The following is a 23,387-nucleotide window of genomic DNA, read 5'->3' on the forward strand; positions in this document are numbered from 1 at the left end:
AGACTGGTCAATAAGGGCAGAGAGAGAATAACTTGAAGGAACAGTGAGGCATGTAAGTGTGTATGTGTGAGAGAGAGAGGTGAGTGTGTTTGTGTGAGAAAGGTGAGTTTGTGCGTGTGAGAGAGAGGTGAGTGTGTCTGAGGGGTGAGTGTGTGTGTTCATATGAGAGAGGTTAGAGTATGTGTGTGTGAGAGAGAGAGAGGTGAGTGTGTTTGTGTGAGAAAGGTGAGTATGTGCGTGTGAGAGAGAGGTGAGTGTGTCTGAGGGGTGAGTGTGTGTGTTCATATGAGAGAGGTTAGAGTATGTGTGTGTGAGAGAGAGAGAGGTGAGTGTGTTTGTGAGAGAAAGGTTAGTGTGTGTGTGTGAGAGAGAGAAGCGAGCATGTGAGAGCGAAATGCGAGTATTTGTGTGTGTGAGAGGTGTGTGTGAGAGAGAGAGCGAGAGAGGTTAGTGTGTCTGTGAGGAGAGAGAGAGGTTAGTGTGTGTGAGAGAGAGAGGTGAGTGTGTGTGAGTGTGAGCGATAGAGGTGAGTGTGCGTGTGTGAGAGAAGTGAGCGTGTGAGAGCGAAATGCGAGTATTTGTGTGTGTGAGGTGTGTGTGTGAGGTGTGTGTGTGAGGTGTGTGTGTGTGAGAGGTGTGTGTGTGTGTGTGAGAGGTGTGTGTGTGAGAGGTGTGTGTGTGAGAGGTGTGTGTGTGAGAGGTGTGTGTGTGAGGTGTGTGTGTGAGAGGTGTGTGTGTGAGAGGTGTGTGTGTGTGAGAGGTGTGTGTGAGAGCTGTGTGTGTGTGTGTGTGTGTGAGAGGTGTGTGTGTGTGAGGTGTGAGAGGTGTGTGTGTGAGAGGTGTGTGTGTGAGAGGTGTGTGTGTGAGAGGTGTGTGTGTGAGAGGTGTGTGAGTGAGAGGTGTGTGTGTGAGAGGTGTGTGTGTGTGAGAGGTGTGTGTGTGTGTGAGGTGCGTGTGTGTGTGAGAGATGTGTGTGCGTGTGTGTGAGAGGTGTGTGTGTGTGAGGTGTGCGTGTGAGAGGTGTGTGTGTGAGAGAGGTGCATGTGTGAGAGAGGTGCGTGTGTGAGAGAGGTGTGTGTGTGTGAGAAGTGAGAGAGAGGTGAGTGTGTGTGAGAGGTGTGTGAGGTGAGAGATGTATGTGTGAGGTGAGAGGTGTGTGTGTGAGGTGAGTGTGTGTGAGGTGAGTGTGTGTGAGAGGTGAGAGGTGTGTGTGAGGTGAGTGTGAGGTGAGGTAGAATTTCATAGAATTTACAGTGCAGAAGGAGGCCATTCGGCCCATCGAGTCTGCACCGGCTCTTGGAAAGAGCACCCTACCCAAGGTCAACACCTCCCCCCTATCCCCATAACCCAGTACCCCCTCCCAACACTAAGGGCAATTTTGGACACTAAGGGCAATTTATCACGGCCAATCCACCTAACCTGCACATCTTTGGACTGTGGGAGGAAACCGGAGCACCCGGAGGAAACCCACGCACACACGGGGAGGATGTGCAGACTCCGCACAGACAGTGACCCAAGCCGGAATCGAACCTGGGACCCTGGTGCTGTGAAGCAATTGTGCTATCCACAATGCTACCATGCTGCCCGTGTGTGAGGTGAGAGGTGTGTGTTTGAGGTGAGAGGCGTGTGTGTGTGTGTGAGAGGGGTGTGTGTGTGAGAGGTGAGAGAGAGGTGAGTGTGTGTGAGAGGTGAGAGAAGTGTGTATAGAAATACCCCACAGCAGGTTCCATAGCTGGAAACATTTCGTGAGAAATACCCCACAGCAGGTTCCATAGCTGGAAACATTTCGTGAGAAATGCTGTGGGATATTTCTATACATGAGACACCAAATAAATGCAAGCTGTTATTGTTGCATCCTTTCTCTTTAAACCACACCAGCCTTTGAGAGACTTTTTGTCCAGGCTCAGTGCTGGATGTCTGTTTCTATTTGTTATCATTATGACATAGGCCAATGCGATGTGAAGATGTTGTTGTGGAGTTATATTGGAAACCTTTCAGAGTGCAGAGGTTGAGTAAGGCCTAGCAGAAAACCAAAGACAACCATTAGAGAATACTGGAACTTGAGGCCAGTGGTTGCCTGTGTTTTCTGGTGCAAGGCAAATCTCAAGTTAAAATACAATTATTTACATTGATGTGTCATCCTGAGTAATATACTGAAACTAGACATTAGAATGTAATCCTATTGGATGTATGACCAAGGAAATTTAAATGAGTATTGCTTTCCTTAAGAGACTATCAAAAAGTATGATCCTAGGTACAATATTTGTGGCTTTTTTGCTGCGTTGAAAATTATTTCCAAGAACTGTATTTGCATGCAGTATGAGATAATCAAATTCCTAAGATAACTAAATCTTCACCAAGCCCAGCTTTGTTTTTTTGGAATTCATGGGGCATTCCTGTATGTGCAGTTCTGGTTTGAACACATTTTTGTCTGACCCAACCCTTCAGGTACAACAAGATTCCACTGTACGTTTCAGAGGTAACAAGTACTACTTTTTGTCAGTCTATGGAAGCCGGTGCATTCTTTTGTTTTCCAGCATAAGTTTTGGAACATTCATGATACATTTAACATTAAGAAATATGTTTCATTATGTAAGTAGGGCAACAAAACATTGATGCATGTTATCTCTGAACGTTTTTAAAGTTGAATTTTATATGACTCCTCCTTTTGCAAATTTTTTTTGTTTTGGCTTGCACTATCTACTTAAGCCACACCTAGAAATATCAACACATCCAAATACCTTTGAATCAACAAACATACAATTTATGTCACCTTTATACAAGGTGCTAACAAATTGTATTTAACTATAGCATGTTCTAATATTAACAGGTATCGGTTTTGACTTTAATGTATTGCTCCATTGGAATGTTTGCAGGTTTTCATGGGAATTAAATGCATAACTTCCTGTTTGCAAAACCTGTTCATCCTTTCAGGGACTGACCTGAGGGTAATAATGTGGTACTAGTGCAATGGCAGCATGACACCTGCTTTTTGAAACCAGTGTACACCTGTAGTATCTTTAGCATTGTTTAATTATTTAATTATAATTTTTGCACAGATGCATTGGGCCCTTGTCCACGGCCTGAAGGACGTCAAATACTGCACTGCATATGCGCAACCTGTTCCATGTACGGAATTCCCGAGGCTCGTCGGGACTTGGATTCGCTGCCCCCACTGGGGAACAAGGTAAGCTTGGCCTTCCTATAGGTTAACCAAGCCTCAAGTCATGCCAATATATTACCGTAAATTCCAAGCTCTTTACCTTGCATATTAACCTTTTGAGTGGCAACATATCGAAATCCAAATATACTTCATCTACTGCCTTTCTCTTAACTATGCTAGTAGTTACATCTTTAAAAACTCTAATAAATATTTTAAATACGACTTTCCATTAATTTAACTATGATGGCTTTGCCTGATGTTACTATGATTTTCTAAGTACATTGTTAATAGTCCAGTTGCGGCGATGACTAGCTAAGCCGCACGTTTCGGCGGCTCCAGCTCCAACGGACCTTCGGGCTCTTTTAAGAGCCCCAACGGGAAATTTTCGCGCGACGAAACCCGGTGTGGGGTGAGTGAGTAGGGAGTCCCCCCCCCCAACAAAAGAGGAAAATATCGGCAGCGGCGGCTGCAGCGCGAGGAATCCTCGACGAGAGGGACAGAAAGGGAGAAGACAAGATGGCGGCGGAGAAAGCCCAGGCGGCATGAGGGCCCGAGCAAGATGAAATCTTGAGACGGTGTGTGGAGCTACTAAAGAGGGAGGTGCTGACCCCGATGCTACAGGCAATTGAGGGGCTCAAGGAGGCACAAAGGACCCAGGAGACAGAGCTCCGCGTGGTGGAGCAGAAGGTGACGGATAATGAGGACGAGATCCTGGGCCTGGCGGTCAAAACACAGACGCACGAGGCGCTCCACAAAAGATGCATTGAAAGGATTGAGGCCATAGAAAACAGAGCGCGAAGGAAGAACCTTCGGATACTGGGTCTCCCTGAGGGAGTGGAAGGAGCGGATTGCGGGGCTTATGTAAGCACGATGCTAAGCTCGTTGATGGGAGCTGAGGCCCCTGCGGGCCCCTTAGAGGTGGAGGGGGCACATCGGATCCCGGCGAGAAGACCAAAAGCGGGAGAACCACCTAGGGCGACAATCGTGCGATTTCACCGCTTTAAAGACAGAGAAGAGGTCCTGAGATGGGCTAAAAAAGTACGGAGTAGCAGATGGGAGAATGCAGTGGTACGGGTGTACCAGGATTGGAGTGCGGAGGTGGCGAGAAGGAGGGCGAGTTTTAACCGAGCCAAGGAGGTGTTACACAAAAAGAAGGTGAAGTTCGGGATGCTGCAGCCGGCACGACTATGGGTCACGTACCAGGAGAGACATCACTATTTTGAAACGGCGGAAGAAGCATGGACCTTTATTAAAGAGGAGAAATTGGATCGGAACTGAGGGACTGATACTGTAGGGAATGTTATTGTCGATGTAAATAGAGAAGTTAATTGGGAAGGGGGGAGACACTAAGAAATGTGGGCGCCGGTGAGGGGGGAAAGAAGGGACATAGGCGGAGAATGAGGAATGGGAGTGGGAGGGGAAGGGAGCTGCGCCACAAAAGGCGGGTCAGATAAAGGGATGTTTCCGCGCCAGAAAGATAATGGCGGGAAGACAGGCGCAAGGCAGATGGGAGTTCCCCTCACGGGGGGGGTCAAGGAGGGAGCAAGAGTAGCCGGGGTCAGTTGAAGTCAGCTGACTTGCGGAAGTAATATGGGGGGAGCAATCACGCTAGAAGGGGATCTAGCGGGGGGGGGGGGGGGGGGGAGGGGGGGGAGAGGGGGGGATAACTGGGTTGCTGCTGCGGAAATCAAAGAGGAAATGGCTAAAGAGTGGGTGGATGGGGATGGAATGCGACGCCTGGGGAGCGAGTGGGAGCGCGGAGGAGGGATACGGGACTGGCCTAGAGAAGGTGATGGCTAGTCGCCACGGGAAGGGGGCAGGTAGCCCCCTAGTGAGGCTGATCACGTGGAACGTGAGAGGCCTGAATGGACCGATTAAAAGGGCCCGAGTGCTTGCGCATTTGAAAGGACTAAGGGCAGACGTGGCTATGCTCCAGGAGACGCACCTGAAGGTGGCGGACCAAGTTAGGTTAAGGAAAGGATGGGTGGGACAGGTGTTCCACTCAGGACTAGATGTGAAGTATAGAGGGGTGGCCATATTGGTGGGGAAACGGGTAGCATTTGAAGCAAGGAGCACTGTAGCAGATAGCGGAGGTAGATATGTAATGGTGAGTGGCAGGCTGGAGGGAATGGAGGTCGTGCTGGTTAATGAGGAGGGACTGTACAGGGAGAGGAGACGACTCCAGACGGAGTTTGACCTCCTGACCACCAGAAAGGCGGAGGTGCTGTGGAGGAAGGCACAGGGGAGGAGGTATGAATATGGGGAAAAGGCTAGTCGCCTGCTGGCCCATCAGCTGCGAAAGAGGACAGCGGCGAGGGAGATAGGGGGAATTAGAGACGAAAAGGGAGCTATGGTGCGGAGAGCAGGGAAGATAAACGAGGTGTTCAAGACCTTTTATGAGGGACTGTATAGGTCCCAACCCCCGGAGGGAGAGGAGGGGATGCGGCAGTTCCTGGATCAATTGAGGTTTCCGAGGGTGGAGGAGCAGGAGGTGGAAGGCCTGGGGGCACCGATTGGGGTGGACGAGGTTATTAAGGGGCTGGGGAATATGCAGGCAGGGAAGGCTCTGGGACCAGACGGGTTCCCGGTGGAATTTTATAGAAAGTACGTGGACGTGTTGGCCCCGCTGTTGGTGAGGACGTTTAATGAGGCCAGGGAAGGAGGGACTTTACCCTCGACAATGTCGGAGGCGACGATATTGCTAATTCTGAAGCGGGATAAAGATCCGTTGCAGTGCGGGTCCTATAGACCTATTTCATTATTGAATGTGGACGCCAAATTGCTGGCAAAGGTACTGGCATCGAGGATAGAGGACTGTGTCCCAGGGGTGGTGCGCGAAGACCAGACAGGGTTCGTAAAGGGGAGACAACTGAATGTCAACGTGCGACGACTATTAGGGGTGATAATGATGCCCCCAGTGGAGGGGGAGGCAGAGATAGTGGCGGCAATGGATGCAGAGAAGGCATTTGATAGGGTGGAGTGGGAGTACTTATGGGAGGTGCTAAGGAGGTTTGGGTTCGGGAATGGGTTTATTAGCTGGGTCAAACTCCTTTATGGGGCCCCAACGGCAAGTGTGGTCACGGGTCGGCAAAGATCGGAGTATTTCCGACTATATAGGGGAACAAGACAGGGATGCCCGCTATCTCCATTGTTGTTCGCGTTGGCAATTGAACCTCTGGCCATGGCGTTGACTCCAGGAAATGGAGAGGGGTGATTAGAGGGGGAGAAGAACACCGAGTGTCGCTATACGCAGATGACCTACTGTTGTATGTGACGGACCCAGTGGGGGGGATGACAGAGGTCATGCAGATATTGAGGGAGTTCAGAGATTTCTCGGGATATAGGCTTAACATGGGGAAGAGTGAACTATTCGTGATACACCCTGGGGACCAGAGTAGAGAGATAGAAGGCCTGCCTCTAAGGAAAGTGGAAAGAAACTTCCGATACCTGGGGATTCGGATCGCTAGGAGCTGGGGAACCTTACACAGACTTAATCTGACACGATTGGTAGAACAAATGGAGGAGGACTTCAAGAGGTGGGACATGCAGCCTCTGTCGTTGGCGGGCAGGGTGCAGGCAATTAAGGTGATGGTCCTCCCGAGGTTCTTATTTGTATTTCAATGTCTCCCTATACTAATCACTAAGACCTTTTTTAAAAAAAATAGACAGGACCATCACGAGCTTCGTGTGGGCAGGGAAAGTCCCGAGGGTAAGAAGGGGGTTCCTACAACGTAGCAGAGACAGAGGAGGATTGGCGCTACCGAATTTGGGCGCCTACTATTGGGCCGCCAATGTGGCGATGATTCGTAAATGGATGATGGAGGGAGAGGGAGCGGCGTGGAAAAGACTGGAGAGAAAGTCCTGTAAAGGGACGAGCCTAGAGGCGCTGGTGACGGCGCCGCTACCGCTCTCACCAAAAAAGTTTACCACGAACCCAGTGGTGGCGGCAACATTGAATATTTGGGGACAATGGAGGAGACAGAGAGGTGCGCGGGGAGCCCTAGTGGGGTTCCCAATCAGGAACAACCACAGGTTTGCCCCAGGAAGGATGGATGGAGGATTTCAGAGCTGGCACCAGTTGGGAATTAGGAGGGTGGGAGATTTATTTATAGATGGGACGTTTGCGAGCTTGGGAGCATTGGAGGAAAAGTATAAGTTGCACGGGGAAACTTCCTTAGATATATGCAGGTGAGGGTGTTCACAAGGCAACAGGTGAGGGAATTTCCACTGCTCCCGGCACAGGGGATCCAGGACAGAGTGCTTTAGGGGGTGTGGGTCGGGGAGGGCAAGGTGTCAGAGATATACCGAGAGATGAGGGAAGAGGGGGAGGAGCTGGTGGGCGAGTTAAAAGGAAAGTGGGAAGAGCTAGGGGAGGAGATAGAGGAGGGTATGTGGGCGGATGCCCGAAGCAGGGTAAATTCCTCTTCCTCGTGCACCAGGCTTAGCCTGATTCAATTCAAGGTGCTACATAGAGCACACATAACGGGAGAAAGATTGAGCAGGTTCTTTGGAGTGGAGGACAAGTGTGGGAGGTGCGGCGGAAGCCCGGCAAACCACGCACATATGTTTTGGTCGTGCCCGGCACTGGAGGGGTATTGGAAGGGAGTGACGGGAGTGATCTCGAAGGTGGTGAAGATCCGGGTCAAACCAGGCTGGGGGCTAGCTTTATTTGGAGTTGCGGATGAGCCGGGAGTGCAGGAGGCGAAAGAGGCCGACGTTGTGGCCTTTGCGTCCCTAGTAGCCCGGCGTAGGAATTTACTCATGTGGAAGGAAGCAAAACCCCCCGGACTGGAGGCCTGGATAAACGATATGGCGGGGTTCATAAAATTGGAGCAGATGAAGTTTGCGCTGAGAGGATCGGCTCAAGGGTTCACCAGGCGGTGGCAGCCATTCCTCGACGCTCCTAGGGGAACGTAAGAGGGAAGACAAATGACCAGCAGCAGCAACCCAGGGGGGAGGGGGGGAGTGGGGGGGGGGGGGGATGGAAAGTTTTAGTTTATGTTAAATGATTAGTTTACCATGTTGATTAGACATTTGTTCACTGTTAAATTTTCTTTTTTGTTATGTTTGATTTGTAAGGGGAAAAAATTGTGATCGAAAAATTTTCAATAAAATATATTTTTAAAAAAAGACTTCCTTAATAATACATTCCAGCATTTTCCCAATTACTGATGTCAGCTTAACTGGCCAGCAGTTCCCTCTTTTCTCCCTCCCTTCTTTCTTGAATAGTGGTGTTACATTTATTAACTGCTAATCTACTGGGACAGTTGTAGAATCTTGGGAATTTTAGGAATTTGTAACCAGCGCATCTATTTTCGCTACAGCTATCAGCTTTAGGAGCAGCACAGCAGCACAATGGGTAGCACTGTTACTTCACCATGCCAGGGTCCCAGGTTCGATTCCCCGCTTGGGTCACTGTCTGTACGGAGTCTGCACGTTTTCCCTGTGTCTGCGTGGGTTTCTTCGGGTGCTCCAGTTTCCTCCCACAAGTCCCGCAAGACATGCTGTTAAGCGAATTGGACATTCTGAATTCTCCCTCTGTATCAGAACAGGTGGCGACTAGGGACTTTTCACAGTCGCTTCATTGCAGTGTTAATGTAAGCCTACTTGTGACAATAAAGATTATTAAAAGATCACTTTTAGAACCCTTGGATGTAGGTCATCAAGTCCTGCAAATTTTTCAGATATTATCCCCTTAAAGTTCTCCATTACTTTTTCTCTGCTGATATTAATTACTTCCATTTACCCACTCTTATTAGCCTCTTGGTTTTCCTCTATTTCTGGTATGTAATTTGCTCTTCAATTGTGTCTTCTTTTTGTTCAATGTCTCTACCATTTCCTGATTTCCCAAGATAATTTCTCTTGTCTTTGCTCTGAGGTACCAACATTTACTTTAGCTACTCTCCTCCTTTTGATATACTTTTTGAACAATGTATTTAAATGTTTACCACTATTTAGTTATAACCATTCCCTTCAGTCTATTTACTCAAGAAACCCTAGCCAACTCTCCCCTCATATCTATGTAATTCACTTAATTTAAGTTTAAATTTCCAGTTTGGATTATGCCACTTTCGAAATTAAAATGGAATCCTGTTGCATTAGGATCATGGATCTTTTACTATGAGATTAGTCGTTAACCTTGCCTCAGTGCCCAATACTAGACCTAGAGTGGGTGAGATAGCTTTATCACTATTTGGTTCCACAACATATTGTTCCTGACAGAAAGGATAGCAAACCCGTCCTTCCCCAAAGGAGATTTGGTTTCTCCTGTGATTTGGCACAGCAGTCTGGAGCTGTTCACTGCTCCTCTCGACATCTCACGTACATCTACATGTAGGAGTCCTGCTCCCTCAGAAAACCATCAGCAGTCAGCAATGGGTATTGCTTCTCTCAGCAAAAGACTAGCTAAGTGCAGGTGATGGCCTCCATATTCTAGACATTGCTCTGTGTGAATCTGCCAGCCCAAAATAGTTTTGAAAAGGATAAGTTTGCTGTGGGTACCTCATACCCATGATGGAAACCTCAAAAAGTGGGCCGAGGTGTTTCTGATATAGTCAAATAGCACAGAAACCTTATCTCCCACGACAAAGTTGTCAACCTCTGCCATCTACAACCGTTTTCTTTCGTGAAAAATCTAACCAGTAGTAAAATCATTGACCGGAAAGCATTCAAAGTTTTTATTTCTTTTCAAACACGCAATAAAAAAATCAATGAATTAAATGTAAATTAGGAAAAATGTTTAAATATTTGCATTAGACTTTAAATTCCCCTTTAGGAAATTTCTTCCATGTGTGCCCCACAGATATCTATCTCTGGCATAACGGAAGGCCTGCTGACTTGCACCACATCATCAGGCTAGTGCATAGTGCATGATGCTCTGGGAGTGTACCCATGCAGTGTATCCAGGTCAGTGGCAAAGCCCAATATCCATCCTGAAAACAGCATCTGATAATATCCTACATCAAACAGCAACAACAATGCATTCATTCAGGAGGTTCACTGTAGTTGCAGAAGGGTGCAATGGTGAATCACTGAGTGTGACTGAGCAGAAAAAAAACAAAATTGACAGTTAAGCAGGTGCAACTTGTTTGCCAGAGAGCTGCTGAGTGTTTGGACTTCAGACAGGTTACCTACAAATAACTTGCCATCACTCATTTGATGATGTGCCAAGCAGCCTATAACATTTGTGATATATATTGAGGAGTCCACAATGTTAAACTGTGCAAAGATTCACAATAATCTCACCAGACTACAGAGTCTTCCTGGACAATCTGCAATGGAGCTTTCTCCTTGCCTGAGACCCTCAGTTCAGGCTTAGTGTCCATAAAAACTCTGACTGGGGTTGCACAGATCATGTGTTCTCATCTACAGCAGCACCATGTTGAGCAATCAGGTTAAAAGAACCATCATACAGAATTTCAACAACCTTATTATTGCCTAGTAGTCCATCCCCTCACAGTACTCTAGCCATACTCAGCCGTTCCTAGCAAAAGGGAGGGCAGAAACTGGGAAAGATGCTGTCTTGCATGGTGACTCCGAATCTGTGCCACCCATCTGTATCACTGAAATTGCCTTAGAAATCATGCGGGCCCAGGTAGGCATACAGCAATACCCCAAATCCCATGTAGTTGCAGGGTTATCCACTAATCCAGCACAAGATATTACTGGACCATTTCATTCCATTAAAGTGGCTATTATGCAACTGCCAACCACATTAATTCCTCTTGCCTTAGGGAAGCACTTGTATGAAGTACAGGATTAAGAAGTAGAAGACACACCACATATTATTGTCACTAGAGTCACATTGAACAGATATGCACCAGAAAATATTATAATAAATAAAATTTGGATTGACTGCCACTTGGAGTTCATTTGGGATGAGAAAGAATAAGTTGATATTTCATTGATTTTAATGAATGATTCAGGATATTTGCAGGGATCTAATATTGCGGCAGAGCACCAGGCACATGTGCAGATAACTATTGTGCATTGTATAATTCAGCCACTTGACCAACAGTGCAGCAAAAACAGTGCAGGATAAATGGAACGGCTGTGTAGTTATCACGTATGGCTACAATTTGAGATCCTCTTCTGCCATTTTTCTGAGGCTGGCTCTCCTATATTACCTGTTCCATTCTAATACCCATTTCAGGATGAAGTATTGTAAAGTGAAGCTGGCTATAAGAATTTTGGTAATTTAGTAGCACAAGACTTCCCTCATGTGTGATCTCTTGCTGTATAGTGGTTAGCATTATGGCTTCACAGTGCCAGGGTCCCAGGTTCGATTCCCGGCTTGGGACGGTCTGTGCGGACGGTTTGCATGTTCTCCCCGTGTCTACGTGGGTTTCCTCCGGGTGCTCCAGCTTCCTCCCACAAGACCCGAAAGACGTGCTGTTAGGTGGATTGGACATTCTGAATTCTCCCTCTGTGTACCCAAATAGGTGCAGTAATGTGGCGACTAGGGGCTTTTGTCAGTAACTTCATTGCAGTGTTAATGTAAGCCTATTTGTGACAATAAAGATTATTATTATAATGATCTGTTGCACTAAGAGTCTGGCAATTCTATGTAGCTCATTTTATCTTTCTTCAGATGTCGTCCACTGATGTTTTAAAGAAAGAACAGGCCAGAGTTCCAGTGAATAACATTAGTCCACTAGCAGCAATCTGTCCATTCATTCTTCCTGGCCTTTGAAGTAATGGCCGCACCTAAAATATATTAGCAGAAACTTGAGTATTGGACATTAATTTGTACCTACAACCACCAATATTTGCACATTCATGGAGTCGAAACATTTTTGTTCATGAAAGGAAATTATATTATTATAGGAAGCCATATGCAACAGATTAGTAATGCTCTGTACTTTGAGGAATCCAACCTAAAGGTAAATGCACAAGTTACTTCATGTTACCACAGAAGTTACTGAAATCCCTGATCAAGGCAAACAATCCATTTGGCACCTGCCTGATGCAGCAGGCCATTGCCAATTCTAAGAATGGAAGATATCCCCTGCTGTTGTTTGGAAAGAATCAGTCGCAAAATAAATTCAAGCAGTACTCAACTTGAAAACCGCTGACAGTTCTGCCCCTTTCCATGACGTTCGCCTTTTGGTGCACACCATCCAATCCTGCATTGTGGATGCATGACGCACAGCCGGAAACAAAGCGAGTCCAGCGCCCTCCATCGCCACAGTTGTTGGAGGATTCTTTGAACTTTGGGGAGGAAAAGGATATCATAACCCGCACCGGACTTACAAAATGGCAATGAATAAACTCCCTGTGAGCCTCGCTGAATATGAGCTCCCCTGTTATAGGGCATTCCTAAACCATGTGTAGCTAAAGTTCTGTCTAAAGTCGGCCAGTTTGGGTACCAACATAGAGGAGAGACCCGGTTGGCATCTTTCGTGCTGTGTAAATAATAGTTATTGTAATAAAACTTTATTTATTTTGACAATTCGGTGTGGACTTCCTTCGTGGTCTTCCAAAGTGCCACTATCCATATTGCCTCTCCCCTGAGTGCCTTTATTATGTCTGCCTTTGCCTGTCCCAGTGTTCCTACATAGTGCTACCCTGGTAGATTCAACATAGCTGGTGGAATCTGCTGACTTTCAGTGGAGGACACTGCAATCGGCTTTGGAAAATGACTTTGAGCAACTCTGACCATCAAGTTACAGACTTCACCATCTCAGCAGTGAGTGATTGACAGGCTACTGCAAGAGCACTGGAAATATGGCAAGGGTGAGAGGACAAAGGTTGTCATCCTGAGAGAGTATGGCAGCTTCATGCTCCATGGAAACCACTGCCACTTTCAGGGGTCATTGCCTCAGTAACCCTAGTATTCTACTGGAGGACAAACTTCTGGAATGCTGTGACATTGTGGCAGCTCCTTTCCATATTGGAATCCACAGTTATGGTGGCAGTAACCTGGCAAGTCCGAATAGCAGGCAAACAGGACCACCAGCTGATCACAAAGAAGACAGCAAAAGCAAGGTGGGTACTGGACTGGTCAGTTGGCACACTCCAATACTCTTTTACAGGTCTTGGTCATTGTGATGGTCCATAATATAGCCCTGCAGAGAAGTGCAGACTTTGAGGATAGTTAGGCTGTGGAGAATGACAACTAATTGAGAGAGAAGGGAGGAGACAACAGAGAAGGAGGAAGGGAGGAGACAACAGAGAAGGAGGAAGTGAAGGTGGAGAGAGATGATGCTGAACAAAGAAATTCCTGACTGCACAAAAAGGTTGCCAGGCATGTTTGGGTTGTGAAGGGCTCATGAGGATACCATGAATGTCCGGGATCTCCTGATTCAGGGAGATATTGTGAGACCCTCTGATCCTGGTTGAGGAGGCAGGGAAAGGAGTCTGAGCTATTTGTGCCAACACATGCGTGCAAAACACAGCCGGGACCATCTACTCATTTACCACCAATAAAAGAAGCAAATATAACCCAGAGGTTTTGTCCTCATTGTGGAGGATCCCATTATGTTTTTCACCACCTCATACCATTCGTCTTGCTACAACCACAATAAGAGGAGTCCGAGACATTTGACTTAATATATCATCATTTCTAACATTCAAAGGGAGGAAAATAATGCACAGTAACAGTAAGAAGACTAGTGACACATTCAAATGCTCCATACGGTGCAATGGCCTCCATACTCAACCATTCCTATGTGCTGCTTCCCTTGTGGCCTCGGAGGGAATGGAGGCAGTCTGCTCATTTGTCTCTGTTATTGGTTGAGACGCATGGCTCGATTTGACCGGGAAATAGTCTTCCTGTCAATTAAGGACTTGTCCTGTGAAAATCGTAACTTTAATAAATTTCTTCCTGGAGGCAGGTTTCTGACCCAAAATCCAGCATGGCTCCAGTTTCCCACCTCCATGGCCAAACTTTCCAGACCGTAGGATTAACTTTCACAAACTAAACCAAGCATGACCCTGAACTGATCAATAAGGTAATTTGGATTGATACAAGAAAGAAAACATACTTTCCAAAATATTTTTGGGAACACTACAGGAAGAGTGGGTTGGCAGATGGGGAAGAGGGAGAACCATCCCTGCAGATGTTAAACATAGCAGCGAGAACCTTTTCCTGAGTTGTAATGGTACAATGACTTCAGGGAAGATGTGAGAACCATAAAGGATGTAACTGAATATGAGCTTTAAATAGTTAACATATCCAATGCGTATTTCCTTTAGGTTGAATTAGGTTAAATTGAAAAGACTCCAGTGGCTTGGCTTTTTGTGTCACTTGACTATCCAACTTAGTTTCCAGCATTTTCTGTTTTAGTTTTAAATGTTGACTATCAGCCTGTGACACACCTCCTGCGGAGAGAGAAATAGAGTTGACATGTCAAGACAACGCCTTTTCAGCAAAACTGATGAACCAAGTGAACATAGCTAGACTTGTCTGTGAGCTCACTGTATAATATCTTATTGTCTCGATTTACTCGAATAGAGTGATCACCTGTGTGAGTGGCATCCCATGAATCATCACATATTCAGAAAAGAGGTAAGGAAGGGAAAAAACATTATTGGATTCCGGAAGGTTTATACGCCATTATTATTTGCTGTACGCGAAGGATCTTGCTAATGTGGAAGGAGGCGAAGCCCCCCAGCGTGGAGGCCTGGATAAATGATATGGCTGGGTTTATCAAGTTGGAAAGGATAAAGTTTGCTTTGAGAGGGTCTGCGCAGGGGTTCTACGGGCGGTGGCAACCGTTCCTAGACCATCTCGCGGAGCGTTAGATGAAGGTCGGACAGTAGCAGTAGCAACCTGGGGTGGGGGGGGGGAGGGGGGGACATCGTTCGTGGGGCGGGGGGGGGGGGGGGAGGGGAGGGAGTGGGGGGGGTTTCTTTGGGGGGCATTTGAGCAAGGAAACACATGAATGATCCGGAAACTGACATGTACGGGATGAATCCAATGTACAAAGTTCTGTATCTTATTGACGTGCCATGTTCATGTCTTGCCACGCGAGTTCTCTTTCTTTTTTTTTGTTACGGGGGGGGGGGGGCGGTTTTCTTTGTAAGGTGGAAAATATTGTTGAAATTTTTTTAATAAAAACATATTAAAAAAAATAAAAATAAAAATTATTTGCTGTACATTTTAAAACAGATTGACAAAAAAAATATTCAAATTCAACGAGGCTACTTCCGTTTCCCCACAAATAACATTAGTGGGAGATTGGTAGGACCCCAGGGAAATGCCATAAATGGCCATTTTCTCCATTCCCTGCTAATTCTGGGAGTCTCTTGCTGGAGTCCAGTAGTACTTCAGTGGAATCACAGGGCCATTCTTTGATTTTTAGAAAGAGATGATTCACACCCAACTAACCTAAAAGGCTTATCCAGTGAAAACGATGCTGACTAGGAAGGTCCCAGGTTTTATTTCTGTTCTGTGCTGAGTTAGTTCAAGAGTGTGGTGAAGGGACTACAATTAATCTTGTTTTGCGCCTTCCAGTGGGTGTGATGAAGTGCTCTCCACTTGTCTGATGATTGCCATTTCAACAACACATAAGAAGCTCAAAAGCATCCAGGACAGAGCAGCCTGCTTAATTGGCATCCCATCCACCACCATAAACATTCATTCCCTCCACCACTGGTGCATCATGGCAATGTGTATTAATCACAACACGCACTGCAGCAATTCACTACGTTTCCTTTGACAGCACTTTGCAAACCTGTGACCGTTGCCACCTAGAAGAACAAGGGCAACAGCCACATGGGAACACCATTACCTGCAAGTTATCCTCTTAGCGGCATACCATCCTGAATTGGAAATAAAGCACTGATCCTTCACTGCTTTTGGTGATTGTTCTTTTTAGGGCAATACAGCAGAGTAAGGGTTACCAGGTTTGGGTGACCAATTGAGACTCCATGGGGAATTACCCCAGTGGAAGGAGTTCTCCTTGCAGAGGTACTTTGGAATTAGCTACAAACATGCGGCACTTGAAGATCACGTTGTTCCACTAATGAAGTCTCTGAGAGTGCATCATTACACTACTGCTGGGTCAAAAACCTGGAACCCCAACTCCCTCCCTAACAGTACCTGCAGTAGTAGGCCTGCAATGGTTGAAAAAAGTGGCACACCACCAGCTTCTCAATGGCATTTAGGGATAGGTAATAAATGCTGATCTTGTCAGAAATGGCCACATCCCATGAATGGATTAAAAAAATCTGATGAATTTCCATGAATTTGCAAATAGCAAAAGTGAAGCTTATATTTCTGAAGAATAGTTTCGTATTAATGAGGATTACAAGTACTGGCAAGTAGAATTAAGTGGCATAATTACAGATTTCATATTACTGAGCGAAACTTTCATCTGATTGTTTATTCTGCATTGCAACCATAACTCATTACGTCTCTGATTGCGGAAGGAGAATGTTTCGCTTTCATTACATGGGGGTGGAGTATATATATACTTCTTTAAAATGGGACATGGGTATCTGCTGATAACAATGCACAATTATAATATGAAGTTATGGTGTTTGGCATTTAATATAAATGAGTACATATTTAATTATTTTTTACATAAAAACTGTTCATGAAAAGCCCTAATAGAAAAATGGTCTTATTTTTCTCCTTTTCTCTGAGGCATTGCTTTTAACTGCCGTACTGTTCATCAGAGCTGTTTGTCCTCTGCTGTACAAAAGGATCTGGGTGTCCTTGTATATAAATCACAAAAAGACAGGATGCAGATACACCAATTAATTGGAAAGGCAAATTAAATGTTGGGCTTTATTGCAAGGAGTATGGAGCATAAAAGTAGGAAAGTCTTGCCACAACTGTACAGCGCATTGATTTACCAATTTTGGTTGTCTTACATAAAGAGGGACATACTTGCATTGGAAGCAGTTCAGAGCAGGTTCACTAGGCTGATTCGTGGGATGAGGGCTTGTTTTATGAGGAATGATTGAGCAGGTTGGGACTATATATAAACGTTTTGAAGAATGATCTTATTGAAACAAAAGATGCTAAGGGGTATTGACAGGATGGATACTGTGGGGATGAGCATGATCCTCTGGCCACTCTGTGCCGGAAAAGCAGCTCGCCGCGCGCAGCTTGGCTGGTGAAAGCCGGAAGACCCTGCTCCTGGGATCTACCCGGCTCGCAACATTTCGTGAAATTCAATGCAATCTCGTGAGATCTTGCAAGGGGAATCCTGCCCACAATGGGCTGGATCACTTTTTAGCAAATCCGCATATTAGAGCAAGGCAGTAAGCCTTACTCTGTTGTGCAGATTCCTGACGTACCTGAGGTTTTGTGATTCAATCCCTTTGCCTCGGGAACCTCGGTCAAGCGCCGTTTGGTACTGCTCTACAAACGTGCACCAGACGGAACAGCACTCATGGGGGTCTCCAAGGGGATCGGAGGCCCTCAGCTGCATGCCCTTTGGGAAGGCACTGCTGGTGCCACATGGGTGCCAGCCTGGCACTGCCATGGTGCCCAGGTGGCACTGCCATCTGGCAAGGGCACTGCCAGGGTGCCAGGTTGGCACTGCCAAGCTGGAATTCTTTGTGCACGTGCGTTCGGGCCGGGATTGCCCATTGTAGGTGTTGAGGGGTGTGGGAGGGGTGGAACGGGGAACTCTCCCATGTTGCGTTTGGGCTGCGGGTGAGGTCAGGGATTCTTTTCCAGGCCTCGAGGATCAGGACGAAACAGTGTTCCGGCGGGCGGAGCTCTTCATTGTAAAAACTGGGCCTATGTGCCGCCTCGGCCGTGATGCACTATCAATTACCACAAAGACGAGAGTAGTGGAATAATCGAGGCTTTATTGAGCAAAGATGTTGTGCCTCCTGTAGCTGCCACCAGAATGGCTGCAGCACCGGCGAGCACACACATTTATACACCGTCTACTGGGCGGAGCCAGCAGGCAGGGATTTACCCATGTACCTCTAATATACGTGTCTTACCGTAATACTTATAATACTGCTAGTGGTGACTGCCACATTCACCCTCTGTTAAAAAAAGAGTCCGGCGGGGGTGGTGGAAAAAGAATTACAAGTTCAGTCTGTCGGGGGCCTTGACCCTCCTCTGCGATCGCCTCAGTTCTGGTGGTGATGTGGGCGCCGACTTGGTCACCTGTGACTCCAGGAGCGTGTTGTCCTTGTCTTCGTCACCCCTGAGTGGAACCAATGGGAGGACGGATCCTCCTGGGGCGGGGGCTGCGGTGAGGTTCGCTGGGGGGAGGGGGAGTGGCGCAGTGGTGAATGAGGCAACCGGGGGGGTGGCGGTGTCAGGTCTGGGGCCGTGGGTGGGGATCCAGCGGGTGCCAGATCCCGGAGGGAGACTGTGTCCTGGCGCCCGTCGGGGTGTGCCACGTAGGCGTACTGCGGGTTCGCATGTAGGAGGTGGACCCTTTTGACCAAAGGGTCCGACTTATGGGTCCGCACATGCTTGCGAAGGAGGACGGTTCCGGGAACTGTCAGCAATGTTGGGAGCGAGACCCCAGAGTTGGACTTCCTGGGGAAGGCAAAGAGACGTTCATGAGGGGTCTCGTTAGTCGCGGTGCAGAGGAGCGATCGGATGGAGTGGAGCGCGTCGGGGAGGACCTTCTGCCAGCGGGAGACCGGGAGATTTTTAGACCGCGAAGCCAGCAGGAAGGCCTTCCAGACTATCCCATTCTCCCTCTCCACCTGTCCACTGTCCGATACATCGCTCTCGACCTGAAAGTCGGAGTCGTCGACTGCGTGCATCGTGGCCTTGGCGATGTCTGCCTTGATGTGGTTGAAGGCCTGGCGGGCCTCAGCCATCAGGGGAAAAACTGTGGACTGAATGAGTGGGCAGGCCTTGTCCGCATAATTAGGGGCCCACTGGGCAAAGTAGGAGAAAAACCCCAGGCATCAATTCAGGGCCTTGGGGCAGTGGGGGAGGGGGAGTTCCATGAGGGGGCGCATGCGGTCGGGGTCAGGCCCTAGAACTTCATTTTCCACGACATAACCAAGGATGGCTAAGCAGTTGGTGCGGAACACGCATTTCTCCTTATTGTACGTGAGGTGAAGGAGTTTGGCGGTCTGGAGGACTTTTTGGAGGTTAGCGTTGTTGTCCTGCTGATCGTGGCCGCAGATGGTGACGTTATCTAGGTACGGGAAGGTGGCCCGCAGTCCGTACCGGTCAACCATTCGGTCCATCTCACGTTGGAAGATCGAGACCCCATTAGTGACGCCAAAGAGAACACTTAGGAAGTGATAGAGGCGGCCATCTTCTTCGAACGCAGTGTATTGGCGGTCCTCCGGGCAGATGGGGAGCTGGTGGTAGGTGGACTTCAGGTCCACTGTGGAAAAGACCTGATACTGCGCAATCTGACTGACCATGTCAGATATGCGTGGGAGGGGGTACGTGTCGAGCTGCGTGTACCGATTGATGATCTGACTGTAGTGAATGACCATCCTGTGCTTCTCCCCAGTCTTCACTGCTACCACTTGAGCTCTCCAGGGGCTGTTGCTGGCCTTAATGACCCCTTCCCGCAGAAGCCGTTGGACCTCCGACCTGATGAAGGTCCTGACCTGGGCACTGTACCGTCTGCTCCTGGTGGCGACGGGTTTGCAATCCGGGGCGAGGTTCACAAACAAGGAAGGTGGATTGACCTTAAGGGTCGTGAGGCCGCACATGGTGAGGGGGGTAGGGGTCCGCCGAATTTTAAGGTTAAGCTTTGGAGGTGGTACTGGAAGTCCAGGCCGACTAACTGGGCAGCGCAGAGGTGGGGGAGGACCTAGAGCCGGAAGTTGCAAAACTCTACACCTTGGACGGTGAGGATCGCGATGCAATACCCCCGGATTTCCATGGAATGGGATTCGGGTAACGGGTGTACCGCGAGGGAGCAGCGCCTTACAGTCGTTGGGTGGATGAAGCTCTCTGTGTTCCCGGAGTCAAAAAGACAGGTCATCTCGTGCCCATCGATTTTCACCGTCGTTGTTGCCGTCGCGAGGTTGCAGGGCCGGGACTGATCCAAGGTGATCGAGGTGAGCCGCGGCAGATGCTGGGAGGTCCCGGGCTTGTCAGCGGTGGTGGAGGTAACGGCAGGCGATGAACGGCCAGACGAGCAGGGATCCTGAGGCGCCGTCCAAAATGATGCTGAAGATGGCGGCGCACATGGGGCGTACATGGTGGACGGCATCAAAGATGGCGGCGCCCATGGGCCGCACGTGGCCTGCGGAGAAGAAGATGGCGGCGCCCACGGGCTGTACGTGGCTTGCGAGGAGGAAAATGGCGGCACCCCTGGGTCGCACGTGGGGGTGCAGGAACGCGGGCCTGGAAACAGCGGCGACCGATCGGGCCTGGCAAACAGAAACAAAGTGTCCCTTCTTTCCACATCCATTGCAGGTCGCGTTCCGCGCTGGGCAGCACTGCCGGGGGTGTTTGTGCTGCCCACAAAAATAGCACTTGGGCCCCCCAGGGTTGGCTGGATGCCGCGCGGCGCAGGCTTGCGGTGAGCTGCAGTCGGCAGCTGGTGGGGCCCACGATGCCCAAGAGGGTGCCGCGCGGTCAGGGGCTTACGACTGGGCGTCAAGGGAGGCCACTTCTAACGAGTTTGCGAGCTGCCTAATTCCCGCAAGATCAAGTGTACCCCCTTCCAGTAGGTGCTAGCGGCCGTACGCAGACCTCATGCCCGTAACGAAGGCGTCTCGGATTAACAATTCTGTGTGCTGGACTGCCGAAATTGCCTGGCAGTCACAGTTCCTCCCCAGCATATGCAGGGCATGCCAGAAATCGTCCAGAGACTCACCGGGGAGTTGCTGTCTCATGGAGAGGAGGTGGCTGGCGTATAGTTGGTTGACTGGCCGAATGTAATGTCCATCCAGGAGCTCCATCGCTTCGGAGTATGTGGGCACATCCCGGATGAGAGGAAAAATGTCAGGGCTCACCCGTGAATAAAGGACTTGGAGCTTCTGCACGTCCGAGGGTTCCTCAGCAGATGTTCGGAGGTAGCTTTCGAAGCAGGCTAGCCAGTGGTCAAAAGTGGATGTAGCATTGGCTGCTTGAGGGCTCAGCTGCAGGCGATCAGGCTTGATGCGAAAATCCATCGTTTTAAAAATCTTTGCTCAATAAATCGATGCACTATCAATTACCACAAAGACGAGAGTAGTGGAATAATCGAGGCTTTATTGAGCAAAGATGTTGTGCCTTCTGTAGCTGGAACCAGAATGGCTGCAGCACCGGCGAGCACACACATTTATACACCGCCTACTGGGCGGAGCCAGCAGGCAGGGATTTACCCATGTACCTCTAATATACGGGCCTTACCGTAATACATATAATACTGCTCGTGGTGACTACCACAGGCCGTGCATTCCCTGTTCAGGCCCCTTATTCAAAGCGAGTCGCGTTGAATAGCCATGTGTCTCTCGGCACTGCGAGTGCTGGGAAACACGCAGCTAAATATGCCCACTCGGGGACTTTGTTCCCTTTTGGAAAGATCCGATGTTTCCTCCCATCAGGAGAATCTAGAACTAGGAGGCACAGTTTAAAAATAAGGCATCTCCCATTTAAGATCGCGATGAGGAAGAACTTCTTCTCTCAGAGTGTCATCAGGGTTTGGAAGTTTCTTCCCCAGTGAACAGTGGTGGCTGGTTCACTGAATACATACTAGGCTGATTTAAAAAGAATTTTGGTTGACAAAAGATCAAAGGATATGGCAGGCAGGGAAGTGGAGTAAAGGTCACAATCAGATCAGCTATGATCACACTGAGTGGCGGAGCAGGCTCGAGAGACCAAATGGCCTACTCCAACTCCTATTACTCATGTTCACTTACTGCTACTCTCGTTGAAATCAGCTAAGAAACCATTGGCTACAAATTGCACATGAGCCATTCTGGTGTACAGCTCAGTGACATCAAATTTTCTCACATTTTATAACAATCTGTAGTTTTAGCTACAGAAATTGAGGTAAGGTAACATTACAACCCCAAATTCAACCTGCCTGCCCAATACAAATGTTTGTCGTAGCTGTTAAAATGATAGTTTGTCACTAAACATCATGGGCGGGATTCTCCCAGGCCCACGCCGGGCCGGAGAATCTCCGCGAACGGGCCACGCCGCCCCGATTCCGGCGTGGTTAGCGCGGCGCCGCTCTACATGGCCGGCCTGCCGATTCTCCGGCCCCGATGGGCCGAGCGGCCGTATGAAAGGAGCCAAGTCCTGCCAGCGCCGTTCTAACCGGCGCAACTGCGCATGCGCGGATCCCGCGGAGCCCAGTTCGCGTCGGGATCTGCAGCTGGAGCGACACGGACCGCACCAACGCCGTGCTGGCTCCCTGTAGGGGCCAGAATTAGATGTGGGAGTGGCCCGTTCACGCCGTTGTAAAACCCGACGGTGTTTACGACGGCGTGGACACTCTGCCGCGGGATTGGAGAATCTCGCCCCATGTTCCTACAATGTTTGCAGCCTTGTCATATAAAAAATTGGCATATTTCCAGATCCACAGTACAATCTGCGGCCAGAATTTGCCTAGTTTTGTTCAATGTTATTTTAAGGTTTCTTTTTAGGGTCAGTGACATAAGAGTGCTTCCCTTGGCTTCAACCTTGGCCATCCTCTGCTTAGGGCTTCCCTCCCTCCACTGACTTTGATTGGCACAACAACCCCCATCTCCCAGTCACTAATTTTTCCAAAACACGTTTCCTTAGCCCTGCATTATATCTATTTCCCACTCTCATCCATCGGCCTCAAAATCATCCCCATCAGCTTTGGGCAAGAGTCAGCATCAAGATATTTCAAATGAAATTGGAGTGTAAAATTCTTCCAGGTTTCATGCTGGTGTTTTCGAAGGCACTTCCCTCTCAACCAGGCTCCTGCATCCTGCCTTCAAGCACTGGTTAACCAGTATTAGCTTCGGTATTAGCAAAGAGCATTGGAGCAGCTAATTGGGGAATAGGCATTATATGATGGGATGGAACCAACAATGTTTCGGGTATGAAAGACCATTCCTGTGATGGATTCACTCATTTTTAATTTTGTTTTAGAAAATATTTTATTGAAGCATTTGTAATTTTCACAGTTTATCACATTAACATTTCTTAAACAACCACGCGGGCCGACACATGCAAAACACCTAAGTGAACAAAAAACAGAAAACAACGTCCCCGACTACCCCCACCCTATTCCTTAATTACCCGTATACTAAGTTCCCTGTCCTTATCTAACATTGCCATGCCTCCTGTTTTCCTCCCCCCCCCCCCCTCCCTTCCCCTCCCCTCTTACTGCTGACGTTCAATTTTCCTTGAAGACAT

General features: G+C 48.3%; 1 protein-coding gene across 1 annotated transcript in view; it reads left to right on the forward strand.

Moving 5' to 3' along the window:
• The first annotated feature begins 3,057 nt into the window (after positions 1–3,057).
• The window catches only part of sytl2a (synaptotagmin-like 2a), a 218,047-nt gene continuing 197,717 nt past the window's right edge, over positions 3,058–23,387 (forward strand). The window contains exon 1 of the mRNA XM_072476502.1: positions 3,058–3,187. The gene's annotated coding sequence lies outside the window, so the exon portion shown is untranslated. The remainder of the gene's footprint in view (positions 3,188–23,387) is intronic.

The sequence above is a fragment of the Scyliorhinus torazame genome, chromosome 15, assembly GCF_047496885.1.
Source record: "Scyliorhinus torazame isolate Kashiwa2021f chromosome 15, sScyTor2.1, whole genome shotgun sequence".
Classification (NCBI taxonomy): Eukaryota; Metazoa; Chordata; class Chondrichthyes; order Carcharhiniformes; family Scyliorhinidae; genus Scyliorhinus; species Scyliorhinus torazame.